This window comes from Schistocerca nitens, chromosome 3, assembly GCF_023898315.1.
Source record: "Schistocerca nitens isolate TAMUIC-IGC-003100 chromosome 3, iqSchNite1.1, whole genome shotgun sequence".
Classification (NCBI taxonomy): domain Eukaryota; kingdom Metazoa; phylum Arthropoda; class Insecta; order Orthoptera; family Acrididae; genus Schistocerca; species Schistocerca nitens.
In genome coordinates this window covers 143814178-143833011 of record NC_064616.1, presented here as the reverse complement: position 1 = coordinate 143833011, position 18834 = coordinate 143814178, and positions in this window count along the sequence as shown.

Sequence of the window (18834 nt, the reverse complement as noted above, 5' to 3'; positions counted from 1 at the left end):
ATAGCCAGAGTCCCGAAGAGGCAAGGAATAAAACCAGTTTTCCGACCACCTAGGAAAATTAAGGAAATGTTGAGATCAGTCAAGGATAGCCTCGGCTTAAGAGTGCCGGGAATTTATACTATTCCTTGCGAATGCGGCAAGAATTACGTGGGCCAGTCTGTAAGAACCGTTGCCGACCGCTGCATCGAGCACCAGCGACACCTAAAATACAGGTATTTGGAAAAATCAGCGGTGGCTGAACATAGCCTGCTTAACAAGCATAAGATTTTATTTGAAGAAACCAGAGTAATAGCCCACGCATCGAATTACTGGGACTCTGTGATCCGGGAAGCAGTCGAAATTAGACTCAGCGATAATAACTTTAACAGAGACAACGGCTATGCACTTAGCAACACTTGGAAGAGTGCACTGCATAAAGAAAAATCGCAGAGAAAAACTTCCCGCACTTTACCTTGAAACGTCCCCTTTTGAACAAATTTACAAGACTGTGCTTAACCTGACACACAATATTTTTAGCGCAACGCAATCTGACTTTCAAAATTCCCTGCAAAAGAATGGCCCTGACTAACATTAAACTATACCTTTCACAAATCACTTGCCTCACAAAAATCTTCGCTGCTCAAGCTACTGCAATACAGCGAGCGCCACTACTGCCAGCTAAATAAAAGATTCAAACTATGGAAGGCACTAACTACTGATAGGGATAGTTAGCAAATGAAAGATATTAATAGAGAACAACCAATGTATTTACCTCAATAGTCATAATATATGTAGCAGTTCATGACAAATTTCAAAACTCCGCCATCTCTCTCTCCACATCTACCTCTGCTGGCGGCTCACCTCCAACTGCGCAACGCTACGCTGTTCACAGCCAGCTGCCTAACACTACAATGGCGAGTATTACAACAATGCAAAGCAGCCACAGACTGCACACAGCACAGCCAGTGATTTTCATACAGAGGTGGCGTTACCAATAAAAAAACCTAAACAGCCTACTTACATAGCCCCCATGCTCCTCACAAAAAAATTTTACAAATTGGTTTGGGCAGTGCCCAATACAGATTTGAAAATAATTTTTCATAATTACAATAACAAAGAAATCAAATGCACACACTTATTGATACAATGTTGGTCAAAAGCTAAAATTTTCTCACAGTCCATAAAGACAGTCCTGATCGTTGAATTGCAGTGTTTTTCTCAAAGACTGAGCAGTAAAAGACAATGCACACAGACGTAGTGGATTTCCATGCAGTCTTGAAGAAGTAGTGTTGTCCTTCCAACGGAAAGACAATGCTGACTCTTGACATGCTGACAGGTAATGGGCCACAACAGAGCAAACCCACAACAGAGTCAGTCGAAGTTTTGAAGAGTATTGGTGGGTCATCACAGAGCAGACCCACTGTAGTCCTGGTAGAGATTACGGTATTGGTGGGCCACCAGAGGCGCAGACCCACTGCAGTCCTTGTAGAGATAATGGTACTGGTGAGTCAGCAAAGATGCAGCCCCAATGTAGTCCTTGTAGAAATAATGGTATTGGTGGGTCATCAAAGATGCAGACCCACTGTAGTCCTTGTAGAGATGGCCAGCAGCCATCTGTTGTGACTATGCAGGTGCACAATCACCATTGAAGAGTCTTGCGGATAATATAGCAAGTCCATAACCACCACTTGTGCACTTACAAAGTTTTTGGAATTGTCCTTAGAACCAGCAATGCTGTTATCCAGTCCCTTGCTGAATTATTAACACACATGCAAACACTATCAGTCCCTACTTCTCACATATTGTCCATATACTATGACCAACAGAAACGTGTGCAGTGAAATGCAACTTACAAGTTAATAATATGATGAACTGGTGTCAATTACAATATTATAACATGAGAATACAATTACAAAGGTACAAAATACATCATTAAAGAACATAACAATACAGAGAACATTTGTAATACAGGCTTTACAAAAGAATCGAAATAACATATACATCAGTGTTACAGGAATTATGACATAAGTAAACACATAAAGATCAGAAGAACTTTTGAAACATCACCTTCACATGTGAGCAACAAACCAGAATAAATAATGTCTATAAACATTTTTACAAAGAAAATAACATATTATTAATGCAAATTATATTTGAGGATGACAGTATTCCTCATCATAGTGAATGTAGCTTAGTACTAGAACAGAAAAAAATTTCTATGAAACAGTACACAGAGACAGGAAGAAAAGAAATACACAAGGGTACACAAACACATAGCATAATAACACAGGGGGAAAGGACAGGGTTTGTTTTCAATATAACATTTGGTACTGCAGTATTTTGCGAACAAAACCTTTTTTGTTCTTGGAGATCTCCCTTCATTCATCATTATTCCCAAAAAGTTCTATCTGTACCTCTTTTCTGTATTCTAACCGTATTTCTTTCAAAATAAATATGGCTCATTGTACAATACTCATTTGGCCCAAATCTTTTTCATATAACTTTGAGTGCATTCTTTCCATATTCTCCATAGTTAGGTTCTTATATAGTCTACCCCCTCTTAAGCTAACTTAAATCTACTGAGCTCAGATGCTAAACTAAGGGACGAGGCAATGCAGCAGAACAAATCAAGTAACACAAACATCAATGACAAAAATTTCAAGCTGGCAAAGCAAGCTACAGTAAATCTAAATTACCAAGCAATTCAACATTACTACTAATATGAGGCAATGCGCAGCAAACAAGAAAAATAAATCTGGCCTAGCAGAGTAACACAAATTAAAATTCAGTAGCACTATGCCTGGCAAACAGCATAACTTATACCTAAACATGACAAAGTTCAAGCAGAAAAAGTATTACACTAAAAATGGCCAAGTCTAATACCTACGTCACATCTTAACACTAGAGTGATGCATCACGAAAACTTACACTAGCAGATAAGTTACCAAATCGTAAAGAAATTGTTTATGCAATTCCTGTGAAGGGAAATGTCTTTTTATGCTCCCTCATTTTTTTTTTGGAAATATAGCACAAAACTATTATTTACTGGATCTGGAGACAGAAAATATTTATATAAGTACATCTATAAAATTTTATTTTAACCAGTGCTGCAGTGCAGCTAGAAACTAGATAATAAACAAAATGAGTAAATAAATACATAAAGCAAGCCATATGGCATTTCTCTCAATTCTCGTAGATAGACACTTGTCCTAATCAGGTGTGCAGATGTAAGAATGTTTCCAAGTTATTATTAGCGTGTCGTATTTACGATGCTTTCTACAAACGAATGTCAATAGCGAGGATAATGGCCTCCCTTTTTTTTTTTTTTTTTAACCTGTGCTTCCGGAAAGGCACACCCTAATGGCTTTTTCTCCAGGCATCGGACACAGCTGTGTGCCCGCGCCGCATTACGTGCAGGTGGTCACTTAACTTTCGTACGGAAATATTTACGACAGCAGTTTCCGCTACAGTGGCAGTCTCATATAAAAATATCTCACAGGTCAAGAATTAGCGTTGCAAATCTGTAGAAACAAAATCCTATAAATATAACAGTGTCCAAGAAATTTTCGCCGTCATTGTGATACATTCACGCATTTACACACATTTCATAACTCTTAAAGTACGATTCTTGGTTTCCAACATCCTTTTTCACAAGTCAAAAGTCCCTAACCGCTACTCATTACTCCTTACCTTATTACACATATATATATTCGTCGACACTTCTTTAATAATTCATCATAAGATACATAGCATAATCAAATTCCTCATATAGCATCAGCTTCTTGACCATAAACATACCTCAGCAGCATAATACACATCGTCGCCGTAATAATAACATCATAAAACCTGTCAAATCTCAAAAATGTCGTAGCTTCCTCCAATAATTTCAAAACCTAAAAAAATACTCTGCTCATGTCAAAAGTGTCATCTGCCTCAAACGTGCTTTAAAATCATGATCCCATACCAAATACATCATTCAAAGCTCTCATAGTATCACAATGGTTCCAAAAAAATATGAACAGTTCACAAAGTACTGACAAAATACAATTTCATAAATGTGAAGTTATTCAACTGTGTAATTACGTAAACATCTGTCACTGCCGTAGTAAAAAAGTTTGTCTCTCTCAGTTAAATAATCAGATAGCTGTGTAATTTGTGTGTTAGAGAAATATGGTACCGATGTGTAAAGTTGTATAAGCAAATACCATATTAGCTAGGGTTCCTTGTGGTTGCCACACACATGGTACACAAAGTAGGTGTGTACCCCCCTGAGGATTAATGTAATTATACCCTCAGGTTACAGATTACAGCAATGGAATGAAATGTATCATGGAAAACTTTCTTTGTAATTCAAAAATCTTGAAAAATAAATGGCATAAATACAAAATTAATCTCTCAAATTCGTGTCCTGTAGCGCTAAATGTGCGTCTTGCTGTAAGATAATTCTGTGGAAGTGTCGTAGTTATCGTCCTCCGAAAGCTAAGTTCTGCAGAAGTCAATGTACTTACCTCATGATAAACAAAAGTGAAATGCTTTGCGTATAGGTATCTTAGTTATTACACTTATTGCCGTGATAAGGAAAGTACTGTGCTGTAACGTATTGTTGTGCTACGGAAAAGGCAGTCTCATTGTAGCTATACCACAAAAGTTACTACTAAAACCTAAGTTACTACTAAAACATGTTTCACTTTTCAGAAGAATTCAGAAAAACTGTGCAGATATAAAACAGATACACCACAAAAGCAACATTGTAAATTGTCACTCATTAGTAGCGTCGTGATAAAATCGTGTAGCTGTCACATAAACTAACCACTGTGTCATCTGGTATCTCACTGAAAGTACTTTAAATCCAGAATGTATTTTCAAGTAAACCAAAATGTTGCATTAAAATCTCATTAGCAGTACCAGTATGTGTCCTAAGTAAGTAAGCCTGATAGTCGTTACGTAATCGTGCAGCTAACAAGCAAGAATGTACAAATACAACACTGTGTCGTCTGTTCACTATAACAATGCATTCGTAATTTCTGTTTAAATAAGTTCTCTTGGTTCTTGACTGGATGTTTAACTTCAAACATTGTTGCATGTTAACAGTTTCTTAAGTCTGACAAGCATACTAGTAATGTAAAGTGAAAAGTTATATGGCGAAGACAAAGTTAAAAAGCAGATTATCTTTCAATAAACGCTTTTACATGTGAAGTGTGGTGAAATCCTTTACTCTTCATCGTACTCAGAGTTTGAACTTGAATGCAATTGTCATGCGGTATACGTCGGTAAAGAATATAGGAATTTTTCTCAAGGTTAGCGTCTTATGTTATTTTTCTCGGAGCCAGCGGGCGCACGCAGCTGCCTGCTGTGCGAGTCATTGTCTGTCTCTTTGTTGGCGCGCGCCGTTATTGGGATTAGGAGACCTAACTTCTACAAATTCGCCTTGCCGAGAGGGCCCAGCTCTGTTAGAATCCCGCCAGTTCTGATGAAATTCACGTCTGTCGTCATGTCGGTAGTTTCTTGTTTGTCGGTCATGTGGTGGAGAATTTCTCCCGGAATCGAAACTGCGCGCCAAACTGTTGCGTCTGAAGTTATTCTGCCTCCTTTTTTTTTTCTTTTTTTTTTTCTTTTTAACAGCTTATAGTAAAAATCATTGTGTCGACAAGTAGCATATCGGTCATTGTTAGGTCGTGTCGGCGGTTCCATCTCAAAATTCGGTGCACATTGCCAATTTCTTTCATAACTTCCGAAATACCCTGTGTTATTATGTTGCGGCTTTTCTGTATTTCTATGTCCCTCTTCCCGTATTGGGGCGCGAGTGTCCTCTGAAATACGTAATTCTTGTATTACTTGTGTCAGCTGATCTTGTACTTCGCGGATTTCTCTTTTGTGTTGATTCAGATTTTGTTTCAGTTTCCTAATTTGTTCACACTCTTCTGTGTCATTAAAGACTACCGGTTTTGTGTCGTTCAGATTATCATCTACCTTCATAGATAAATTAGTGAACTGATCCGAAAGTTCGGCTACTTTCTCCGATAGTGTACTTATTTCCTCAGTGTATTTTTCTGAACCAAGTTTCAGAGTATCTACTGTGTCCTTTAAGTTTTCTTAAGTTTTTGCAAGTTGCGTAACCGAATCGGTAGATGCCACTGAGTCAATTTTAGCCGACAAGGTCTCATGATTTTCATGAACAATGGTTTGCAGTTCTTTTATGGCTGCTTCGTGATTCTGTAATGCATTTTCATGCCGCGAAAAAATAGGTTGAAAATGCTCACAAATTTGTGTTTTTACGTCGTTACAGACTTTTTGACATTTCGATTCAATGTGATGTGACTCATTAGTTAAATCCTCACGTGTTTGTTCAAGAGTTTGCTCCAATGAGTCTAACTTTTGAAGATTTTGTTCCATTGCGTCTAACTGTTGCTGTGTTTGTCTCTGGTGTTGTTCCATTGTGTCTAACTTTTGAAGATTTTGTCCCATTTGTTTCTGATTTTGTTTGAGCGTTGTGACTAACTTTTGAAGATTTTGTTCCATTGTGTCTAATTTTTCAAGCTTTTGTCCCATTTGTTGCATTAATTGTAATAACAATGCACTGGTGTCTGAAACACATTCCTCAGTGCTTTTCGGCAGTGAAGTTGCACCGGCAACATTCACATTTTGACAAGCAGAAAATGTGTCTTGACTTATTTGAGAAAACGGTGAGGACCCAAATCCTGAATCCACAGCATTTCCGAGATTGTTTCCTGTCATTTCGGATTCCTGAGGCGAGCTGTCGCCGACCGATCGATCGATAATGCTTCCCTGCTCACTATTTGTTTCACTGTCTACGCCATTGTTTACCACCAGCTCCATTTCCCTATGCACAGTTACCAAATTACTACTTTGAATATTAGTTAATTCATTACACGGTCGCGCTAACACACTGCTTTCGTCTTCGCTGTCATTTCTCAATTTACTTTGGAGTCTAGTGTTACGTTTTTCACACGCCATTATTGTCACAGTATTTCACACGACAACACAGAAAAACACAATTTGAAGAGCAAAAATAGGGGAACACATTAACATACCACTGAAAGTAACATCTAGTTAATTGCAGCTGCGAAGTACTTGGTGCAAATCTACATGCATGCCACAACTGTTTTACTGTACAACAATGAAAAACTACAACTACAAAGGAGATTCTCTCTACAATTACGCGCTAGCAATAAACAAAATCTACACTAATTACACAAACTATAAGAAAAAATCAGAAGATTCCAGTGAGGTATCCTGGCAGGGTCGCCATATGAAACGTCCCCTTTTGAACAAATTTACAAGACTGTGCTTAACCTGACACACAATATTTTTAGCGCAACGCAATCTGACTTTCAAAATTCCCTACAAAAGAATGGCCCTGACTAACATTAAACTATACCTTTCACAAATCACTTGCCTCACAAAAATCTTCGCTGCTCAAGCTACTGCAATACAGCGAGCGCCACTACTGCCAGCTAAATAAAAGATTCAAACTATGAAAGGCACTAACTACTGATAGGGATAGCTAGCAAATGAAAGATATTAATAGAGAACAACCAATGCATTTACCTCAATAGTCATAATATATGTAGCAGTTCATGACAAATTTCAAAACTCCGCCATCTCTCTCTCCACATCTACCTCTGCTGGCGGCTCACCTCCAACTGCGCAACACTACGCTGTTCACAGCCAGCTGCCTAACACTACAATGGCGAGTATTACAACAATGCAAAGCAGCCACAGACTGCACACAGCACAGCCAGTGATTTTCATACAGAGGTGGCGTTACCAATAAAAAAACCTAAACAGCCTACTTACAACCCCCTGATTCAATGGATGGCGCTGCAAGCAACGCAGGATAGAAACTACATCTATGGAAGTAGAGGGCACCACTTCACTACGCGCCATATCGCTGTTGCTATGACGTATTCCAGCCAATCAGAAGGCGTCCTTGGCATATAAAAGTGGGAACCTCGCTAGCTCACGACAGTCAGTTTTAGCCCTGACGACGACCATGGAGGTAGTGGTCGAAAGCTTGGAGTTTTATCCAGAATTGACGCGGCATGTACACCGAGAGATTTTTATTCAAGAAATCCGTCGCGAAAGACTTCGTAGGCAAACTAGCTCTTTACTCGCACGACGTGTTGAGCGCTGTTGACAAGGGACCTCAAATTGATTCCGTATTCCTGGATTTCCAGAAGGCCTTTGACATTGTACCTAACAAGCGGCTTGTGATCAAATTGCGTCCTTATGGAATATCGTCTCAGTTATTTTACCGGATTCGTGATTTTCTGTCAGTGAGGTCACAGTTCGTAGTGATTGACGGAAAGTCTTCGAGCAAAATAGAAGTGATATCTGGAGTTATAGTCTTATTCGCCCTCTGCCGTTACTTATCTCAGTAAACGATTTAGGAGACAATGTGAGCAGCGTCTTAGGTTGTTTCCAAATGATGCTGTCGTTTATCATCTGGTAAAGTCATCAGAAGATCAAAACAAATTGCAAAACGATTTAGACAAGATATCTATGTGATGCCAAAATTGGAAATGGGCCCTACATAATGAAAAATGTGAGGTCATTCACATAAGTGCTAAAAGGAATCAGTTAAACTTAGGTTACACGATAAATCAATCAAATCTAAAGCCCTAAATTTAAGTAAATACCTAGGAATTACAATTAAGAAGAACTTACAGGGTGTTTCAAAAATGACCGGTATATTTGAAACGGCAATAAAAACTAAACGAGCAGCGATAGAAATACACCGTTTGTTGCAATATGCTTGGGACAACAGTACATTTTCAGGTGGACAAACTTTCGAAATTACAGTAGTTACAATTTTCAACAACAGATGGCGCTGCAAGTGATGTGTAAGATATAGAAGACAACGCTGTCTGTGGGTGCGCCATTCTGTACGTCGTCTTTCTGCTGTAAGCGTGTGCTGTTCACAACGTGCAAGTGTGCTGTGGACAACATGGTTTATTCCTTAGAACAGAGGATTTTTCTGGTGTTGGAATTCCACCGCCTAGAACACAGTGTTGTTGCAACAAGACGAAGTTTTCAACGGATGTTTAATGTAACCAAAGGACCGAAAAGCGATACAATAAAGGATCTGTTTGAAAAATTTCAATGGACTGGGAACGTGACGGATGAACGTGCTGGAAAGGTAGGGCGACCGCGTACGGCAACCACAGAGGGCAACGCGCAGCTAGTGCAGTAGGTGATCCAACAGCGGCCTCGGGTTTCCGTTCGCCGTGTTGCAGCTGCGGTCCAAATGACGCCAACGTCCACGTATCGTCTCATGCGCCAGAGTTTACACCTCTATCCATACAAAATTCAAACGCGGCAACCCCTCAGCGCCGCTACCATTGCTGCACGAGAGACATTCGCTAACGATATAGTGCACAGGATTGATGACGGCGATATGCATGTGGGCAGCATTTGGTTTACTGACGAAGCTTATTTTTACCTGGACGGCTTCGTCAATAAACAGAACTGGCGCATATGGGGAACCGAAAAGCCCCATGTTGCAGTCCCATCGTCCCTGCATCCTCAAAAAGTACTGGTCTGGGCCGCCATTTCTTCCAAAGGAATCATTGGCCCATTTTTCAGATCCGAAACGATTACTGCATCACGCTATCTGGACATTCTTCGTGAATTTGTGGCGGTACAAACTGCCTTAGACGACACTGCGAACACCTCGTGGTTTATGCAAGATGGTGCCCGGCCACATCGCACGGCCGACGTCTTTAATTTCCTAAATGAATATTTCGATGATTGTGTGATTGCTTTGGGCTATCCGAAACATACAGGAGGCGGCGTGGATTGGCCTCCCTATTCGCCAGACATGAACCCCTGTGACTTCTTTCTGTGGGGACACTTGAAAGACCAGGTGTACCGCCAGAATCCAGAAACAATTGAACAGCTGAAGCAGTACATCTCATCTGCATGTGAAGCCATTCCGCCAGACACGTTGTCAAAGAGCCGGCCGAAGTGGCCGTGCGGTTAAAGGCGCTGCAGTCTGGAACCGCAAGACCGCTACGGTCGCAGGTTCGAATCCTGCCTCGGGCATGGATGTTTGTGATGTCCTTAGGTTAGTTAGGTTTAACTAGTTCTAAGTTCTAGGGGACTAATGACCTCAGCAGTTGAGTCCCATAGTGCTCAGAGCCATTTGAACCATTTGAACCGTTGTCAAAGGTTTCGGGTAATTTCATTCAGAGACTACGCCATATTATTGCTACGCATGGTGGATATGTGGAAAATATCGTACTATAGAGTTTCCCAGACCGCAGCGCCATCTGTTGTTGAAAATTGTAACTACTGTAATTTCGAAAGTTTGTCTGCCTGAAAATGTACTGTTGTCCCAAGCATATTGCAACAAACGGTGTATTTCTATCGCTGCTCGTTTAGTTTGTATTGCCGTTTCAAATATACCGGTCATTTTTGAAACACCCTGTAAATTGGTAAGAACACATAGAAAATCTTGTGGGGTATGGGGTAGGCGAACCAAAGACTGCGTGTTACTGACAGAACACTTAGAAGATGCAATAGATCTATTATAGAGGTAGCCCACACTACGCTTGTCCGCCATCTTTAGGAGTACTGCTGCGAGGTGTGGGATCCTTAGAGACAGGATTAACAGAGTACATTGAGAAAGTTCAGAGAAGAGAGGCATGTCTTGTACTTTCGACAAATAGGGGAGAGAGTGTCACTGATATTATACAGGATTTGGGATGGAGACTTAAAACAAAGGCGTTTTTCGTTGCGGCAGAATCTTCTTACGAATTTCAATCACCAACTTTCTCCTCCGGATACGAAAATATTTTGTTGACGCCGACCTAAATGGGAGGAACGATCATCATAATAAAGTAAGGGACATCAGAGCTCGAACGGAAAGATATAGGTGTTCATTTTTTCCGCGCGATGTTCGAGACTGGAATAACGTAAAATTATTGTGAAGGTGATCCGATGAACCCTCTGCCAGGCACTTAAGTGTCATTTGCAGAGTATTCACGTACATGAAGATCAGTCACACTTCGCCCTTCTTCCAATTTCCTCATAGCTATTCCCCACGTAAAGTCATCCATATGTTGTGTCTGGGACATTTTGTAATGAATTAAACCATCTGAGTGCACTGTAACCGCTCGCCAATTGACACACAGTGTCTTTTCCCATTCCTTCACTTACCTCGTGTTGCAAGGCCAGACCATTTTGGTGCTATAATCTCGCAAACCCCACGCCATTTGAAATACAGCTTTCTGTGTGGCACTGAGAGACCTCTGCCAACATGCATCCACACTTCCATTCATTTCTTGTGAGTTGTTAATGTGTACTGTACTGTACGGCTAGCACCTGCTGTCCAACTACCACTCATACAGCAATGTAGTACAAAGTAGCCGCCTTCCTCGCCGTTTGCTACAAGGGGCTTTGGTGATCGCAGGAAAACTATGTGTTGTACTCATAAACACGCTAAATTGTTATTCTCTGAATTTTCACCAGTCGCCATCGTTCCCTGATGGCGCGAGCCTCAGCACACATGGCACTGGGAGTGGTGGTGTCGCACCTTCACTGGTTGTTGTACGCACCTGCTAGCCGCAAATAAGGGTCGCCATTCAGCCAGTATAAGGCAGTTCAAAGTGGGAGTCACTCCATGGCCAAGCCCCAACCATCTGTGGGCCACCAATAAGGAACTCCCTCCACCTAGCACTGGAGTCATTCTATTGTCTGTCATTCCAATGTTTGGGATTGTTCCTTTCCAGCTACACCTATGATACAAAATGCAGGTCCAAAACACAAGACGCTAATGCTGTCTTGTCGTCACGTCTGCCTCTAGGTCAGGACACAGATTTCAACGCAGACCCTGGAGTATGCTTCCACATGGGCTCTGAAGCGGATGAAGTAGTTGCCAAGCTCTGCTTGGACGTTCATCTTGTACAGCATCACACAGTAGAAGATCCTGTGCTGCAGCTGGCGTAGCGCTATTTCCATCAAGGTTGGTCCTCAAACAGCCTTAACACAACTGGATCTCCAGGCTTTCTGGTGCTGATCGCAGTAGCTCTCCACTCCACAGGTGTCGTTCTACTGCAAGAAGAACAGATGGGCATGGTAGTCATCCCTCACACTCCGCTGCATTGGATCCTCTGCCTGCACTATGAGATATTTTAGGGCAGGGTACTTATGAAGATGCTGGGATGTTAACATGTTTCCTGGCGAGTTATGGGCTCAAACATTACTAATACGGTCACATCCTGTTCTACAAGTCATCAGAGCCAGCAGATTCTCCAGCTATTCGTTATTTTCCACGGCCAACCACCTCATCTCCATGGTCCAGAGTGGGCTTAGATTTTGCCTGTCCTTTTTGGGAGCCTTGTGACTTGTGGCAGTCGATGCCTGAACCTGCTTCCCCTTCGTCGCTGTGGTATAGGCCGGCATCCGTACAGCTCCACTTTCAAACACGCGTGTCCCTGTTCGCCACCGTCACTGTTGCACGAGGGCGTTTCCACGAACGATTACACTGCTGTCAATGAGCTGGAAGCATCTCTCCAGAGCTCCAGATGCAGGTATACTTAATATCGAACATTCATACACTGAGCCCATTTTGTGTGTTTGCCAACTGAATAGTATATACAAACTTTAATTTTGGCCAGAGCTCGACATCTTCTCAATAGACATTATATTGTAAAGCGACAAAATTATAAATCTTTTGTGTCTATCACATTGTAGAAGTTCAGCAGCAAAGTTATGTATTATTTTTATTATTTGATATTAAGTGTAAAATAAATTAATATACGAATTCTCTGTTGGACGGCATCTGTTCCTCGCTCCTGTATCCACTAAAGGAACACACTACATGCACGGGAAGACGTTACAACTTCCACATCTTCTACCCAAACTTGCACGCGTTTTCACATTAGAGGGCCACCCTGGTCCATAGTTACTGACAATATACCTCATGTTACATCCATAGAGTTCACTTCATTTTGCGCTACCAGCTGTGCATCACTCACAAACACGACATCTTTTCATCGTGCACAGGTGAGGGATTAGTTCAAACATTTAAAACACAGGCTGTGAAACTCAGCCACCAGCATTCAGTGGATGATGCTCACCCTTTCTCTATTTTACCAAATCAACCTGCAAGATGGCTCCTTGCCTGTAGAAATACTTCACAGGTGTTCACACCTTTCACAGTTCTCTATCCATCATCAGGAGGCTTCATCATATTCTCGGCAGGCTTTCCTTACTTGATGCTGTCTGGGCACTCACCTTCTTCTAGCTCACAACCACCATCACCCAACTTCTTGACTGAGCCATGCACGAGGTTAAATTACGTCATGGCACCCTGTCCAGAAAACAGGTAAACTAAGTTTGGACCTGTCGGGGTGCCATGCCTCCTACTGCAGGAAGTGTTACACAGATGTCTGTTCCAGAAACACAACCCTTTATGGATTTTCCTGCAGGCGCCACCTACACACCAACTTCTCTGGCTGACACACATCAACATGATGTAGGGCGTTGGATGTAACGTCACGATACCCCCAAGGATGCTGACCCATGCCCCGCTTCCCTCTTCCACAGGGCAGAGGACTTGGATATCATCAAAGATTCTGACTTCTGCCTCCAAGTCCCCTACATCCTTCGCCTGGGGAGGGGGTGGGGGGTGGGGGGTCAGGGCTAGGAGGAATACCATACCTCCTTATACTCGTGCATCAGACACCGACAGCACCCAGCAGACCTACAAAAAAAATTGTTTAAATGTTTCTGAGCACTATGGGACTTAACATCTGAGGTCATCAGTCCACTAGAAGTTAGAACTACTTAAACATAACTAACCTAAGGACCTCGCACACAAACATGCAAGAGGCAGGATTCGAACCTGCTACCGTAGCGTTCGCGCGGTTCCAGACTGATGCATCTAGAACCGCTAGGCCACAGCGGCCAGCCAGCAGAACTTGTAAGTCGTTTGGGTTGCTGCGTGCTATGCCTTTGTAAAACAACCGAGCGAGATGGCGCAGTGGTTAGCACACTGGACTCGCATTCGGGAGGACGACGGTTCAATCCCGTCTCCAGCCATCCTGATTTAGGTTTTCCGTGATTTCCCTAAATCGTTTCAGGCAAATGCCGGGATGGTTCCTTTGAAAGGGCACGGCCGATTTCCTTCCCAATCCTTCCCTAGCCAGAGCTTGCGCTCCGTCTCTAATGACCTCGTTGTCGACGGGACGTTAAACACTAACCACCACCACCACCACCTTTTTCAAACAAGCGCTGTCGGAACACAGGAGCCCAGAACTCTGCAGCCCGACCAGTGGTTGGTGACAATAGCATTCCAGCAAGGCTACTAGGTGGTGTGTGCATGGCGATGGCTGAAGTCGTTGGCGTGCTGCACGCTATCTCATATTAGCAGGGTCACTTGATGAAAAGAGGCCTGCATGGATCCTCCCAGAAAGCAGCTATTTGGGCTGGCGTACGAGCTTAGCAGCTCTGTCCCATCGCACCGAGCAACTGATCACAAGATCTCCTCCTTGGCTTTCTCTGGACTCCGCCACTATCTTCTGGAACACCACACCGTCTCCTTGTCTTGAACACTAAGTGTGATCGCCGATGCGTTTGCTGGAACTTGGTATAATATCTGCTGCTTGCTTTCTTCACCAACACATAGTTCCAAGACTTTACTTTCTCCATATATCTTTGCCAGACGTCGAATTTTTTCTGAATTGTATGACCTTCATTGCCTCTCCCGTGAAGTACTACAGTAAGATACTTTGGAAGTGTTTTGCTACCGAAGCCTGTACTAGAGTGCGGACTCCATTTTCAAGCCCAAGAACTGACAATTTTCTTCATGCTGAACATAACTTTATTCCGATGTCAAGATTTGGCTCACCTTTAAAGAGTGATGTGATTAATTCCACGTGTTAAGGAGCTTAATTATTTGTTTTTGGGATTCAGGAACTTTAAATTTGTCGAACTGTAGTTCGTGTGTCTGTGGAAGAATTTTGTTTACTTTCAGACGTAAACGAATTTTACCTCCAGAATAACCCGAGGATTTTGTTAACGTCGTCCGCAGCTCGTGGTCGTGCGGTAGCGTTCTCGCTTCCCACGCCCGGGTTCCCGGGTTCGATTCCCGGCGGGGTTAGGGATTTTCTCTGCCTCTTGATGATTGGGTGTTGTGTGATGTCCTTAGGTTAGTAAGGTTTAAGTAGTTCTAAGTTCTAGGGGACTGATGACCATAGATGTTAAGTCCCATAGTGCTCAGAGCCATTTTTGTTAACGTTGTGTCATATAAATAAACTTTTGTTAGTTTGAGTACCTGCCTCTTTAGTGGTTGTCTCCGTGGAATCGGGTGTATCAAAAACAGAGTAAAAGGTCAGATTAAATAAGGATAAAGAAAGATTAGGCTGTGTTCATTTGAAAACAGTTATTTTTAGGACTTGCTTTAACCGAGAAAACTGACATCAGGATCGATGAACAGAATTATGAATCCCACTTGTCCTTCATGGTAGTCCAGTGTTTTAAATACAGAGTTTGGTGTGGTTAGCCAAATATGATGTTTGGGATCAGGTGGAATTCGGTGGGAGTTCGGCCATGACTATGGAGAAGGAAGGAAATTATAAAATGACAGATTTGGGGAAACTTCCGGAAAGGGGAATCATAAGTTGGATTGGATTGTATCTCAAGGTTAGGATAGATGTCATTCTAGGTTCATTTTCGAATAGCTGCTTTTACATAGAATGTGGCAGTAGCGTAGGCATAACGTTGGTTGTAGGGGGAGGACTTGTTAGCGTAGGTGCAGGAGCATGTCTGGATTCGAAATTAAGGGGAGAGTTCTGAAGTTGCTGGTAGCGAGACTGCACGAGTATTGAAATAATTAAATTTTTTTCCTACGAAACAGCGGAATTAATGAGCTGACATTTGAGTCGTGTTTAGGAGAGCAAACAGAAGCAGATTGGGAATGAGTGAGAGACTGTTGGTGGCGGTGGTCGAGCGGTTCTAGGCGCTTCAATCAGGAACCGAGTGACTGTTACGGTCGCAGGTTCGAATCCTGCCTCGGGCATGGATGTGTGTGATGTGCTTAGGTTAGTTAGGTTTAAGTAGTTCTAAATTATAGGGAACTGATGACCTCAAATGTTATGTACCATACTGCTCAGAGCCATTTGAACTTTTGGTGGAACAAAAGTTCAGGTTACATTCGAATGGATGAGGATACATTGGTTCACGTCTTTACAGGTGTAGTGTGTCCAGTCTCCAGTTTCTGTTAGTACATTGACGGCAACGTCACATTACGGAGAGGGAAGACCATCTGTTTTTGTTTGGCTCTGGCGCACCTTACTGCATCTGCAGCAGCTATTTATGCAGCCGTTGGAACCACAGTGACACAAGGATCTGTTAAAAATCGGCTCCTTCAAAGACAGCCTCGAGCAAGACGCCCAGTAGCGGACGTTCTACTGATCCCAAAGCACAGCCACTTGCGATTTTAGTGGTGCCAAGCGAGAGCTCATTGGAGATGAGGGTGGAGGTCTGTTGTGTTTCCTGGAGAAAGCGGGTTCTGCCTCGTTGGAAGTGATGAGCGTGTGTTGGTTAGAAGGAGACCAGTTGATGGCCTGCAACCAACTTGTCTGTGTGCTAGGCACACTGGATCTACATTTGGAGTTATGTACGAATGTAGGGTGCGATTTCGTATGACAGCAGGAGCACACTGACTGCGAATTTGTACGTCAGTCTGGTGATACGACGTGTTGTACTGCCATTCATGAACAGCATTGTTCAAAAATGTTCAAATGTGTGTGAAATCTTATGGGACTTAACTGCTAAGGTCATCAGTCCCTAAGCTTGCACACTACTTAACCTAAATTATCCGAAGGACAAACACACACACCCATGCCCGAGGGAGGACTCGAACCTCCGCCGGGACCAGCCGCACTGTCCATGACTGCAGCGCCTCAGACCACTCGGCTGATCCCGCGCGGCAGGAACAGCATTCCTGGGTGTGTTTTCCAACAGGATAACGCTCGACCACAACTCGCTTTTCTAACCTATCATGCTCTACTGAGAGTCGATATGTTGCCTTGGCCTGCTCGATCGCCAGATCAGTCCCCACTCGAACACACATTGGACATCATCAGATGAGAACTACAGCGTCATCCACAACCAGTATTAAACGTCCATGTATTGACCGTCCAAGTACAACAAGAGTGGAACTGCATCCAGAAACTAATATCCGGCAGCTGTACAACAGAACACGTGCATGCTTGCTTTCAAAATTTTGCCAGTTACACCGGTTTTTAATGTTCCAAAATCAATTTCCCAAAATCATTACTCTAAATTGATTATTATTATTATTTGATGTTGTGATATTTTCCGTCAGTATATTTTTAGTGGTGTTTCTACTGGATGGTTAGCAGGTGGATTTCGTATCACCGCTTATTGTTGAAGGTTACTTCGAGGCATTTAAGGGTACCGGTTACGTTTAAATGATTAGGAGGAGGAGCTAAGGCTGATGCACTCTGTAACTATTGCTTAGATTTGGAAGCGTTTATTTTAAGGTGCCTCTGGTTTAATTAGGTATTGATCCGGATGAGTTGAGTCGGAGGTGTCGGGTATTTTTTCATGTCCAAGTGAACCGTAGCGCTAAACGCCAAATGAAATCATACCGTCGACGAGGGATCGAACATTCAAGTGTTGAACCTGTAGCTTGAGTCATTAAGCCAAGCCGATCTAACAGTCTAGCGACATAGAACACAAAGTGTGCGACCAGGTAAAGGAGAAAGTGACTGGTCGTCTCTGGCCACAACGAGTAGCGGAAAATGCGCAGTGACCGGAGGCAGGTGGCAGATGGAGCGGACGCGCGGTCCTCGCCGCCAGTCGTAAAAGTCGGATTTCGCCCGCGGCACTCTGCCTCCTTATCTGGGAGCATTAAAGCTAACGATTTTCTATTGAAGTGAATTTTATGAGTTACAGCCCGAATGGGCACTCAGGTCTCCTTCTTTTACAGTCGCCGCGTGACTCCGCCGTGAACAGCAGCGGACAAAAGATGTTTATATCGCGAGAGAAGCTGCGGCCGAATATTCGGCCGCACCAAAAGGACAAACTGGAGCTGCGTGTGTGTCGCGCCAGTCGTACCGCCGGCGTCGTTCAGATCGCTGCCATTAAAGAGTAACGTCCTCTTTTGCCGGGGCGCTTCCCAGATTCTCGACAATGGCCTTAGCACTAAAAGCACCTTCCTTACTTCTTCTCAGTGACCATTCTAGCGTTTAAGCTGTGCGTTCTCAGGAAAATCCTCTCCACGTTCTAGATGATTTAAGTGCTGTGCTGCAACGACCGAGCAGAAAGTAACGTGTTGAACAGGCCTATCTCACTCTAGAAACCGCTACGAACATGAAGTGGACTTCGCACTGATTTGGCGATGTGTTCCCTATTTCCGAGGCTACCATGATACGAGGCTGTACGAGGGATGCAACTTACGGTTGGTTATTTGGTGCTAGCAGACTTTTGTTTCTCAAGTGCTCACACTACAATATGATGCTAACATTCCATCCTGTTTCTCTATAATATCTATGCCTGAGTATTCTATAATTTCCCTTTGTCTCTCCTTATATATATATATATATATATATATATATATATATATATATATATATATATATATATATATATGGGAAGGGCATAACTGAAAATGAGTAGGACTGTATTTTAAAGTTCCGACTATATTTAGCTCATTAGATGTTGTTACCAGCATAGCATAATAAAAAAGGGGACTGCGAATGGCAGTCATATTTAAGAAGAAACGATCGTGGCATTCAGCTGAAGTGTTTGAAGAATCCTTAACAAACGTACATGAGAGTTGCTGGAAGGACATTTGAACTC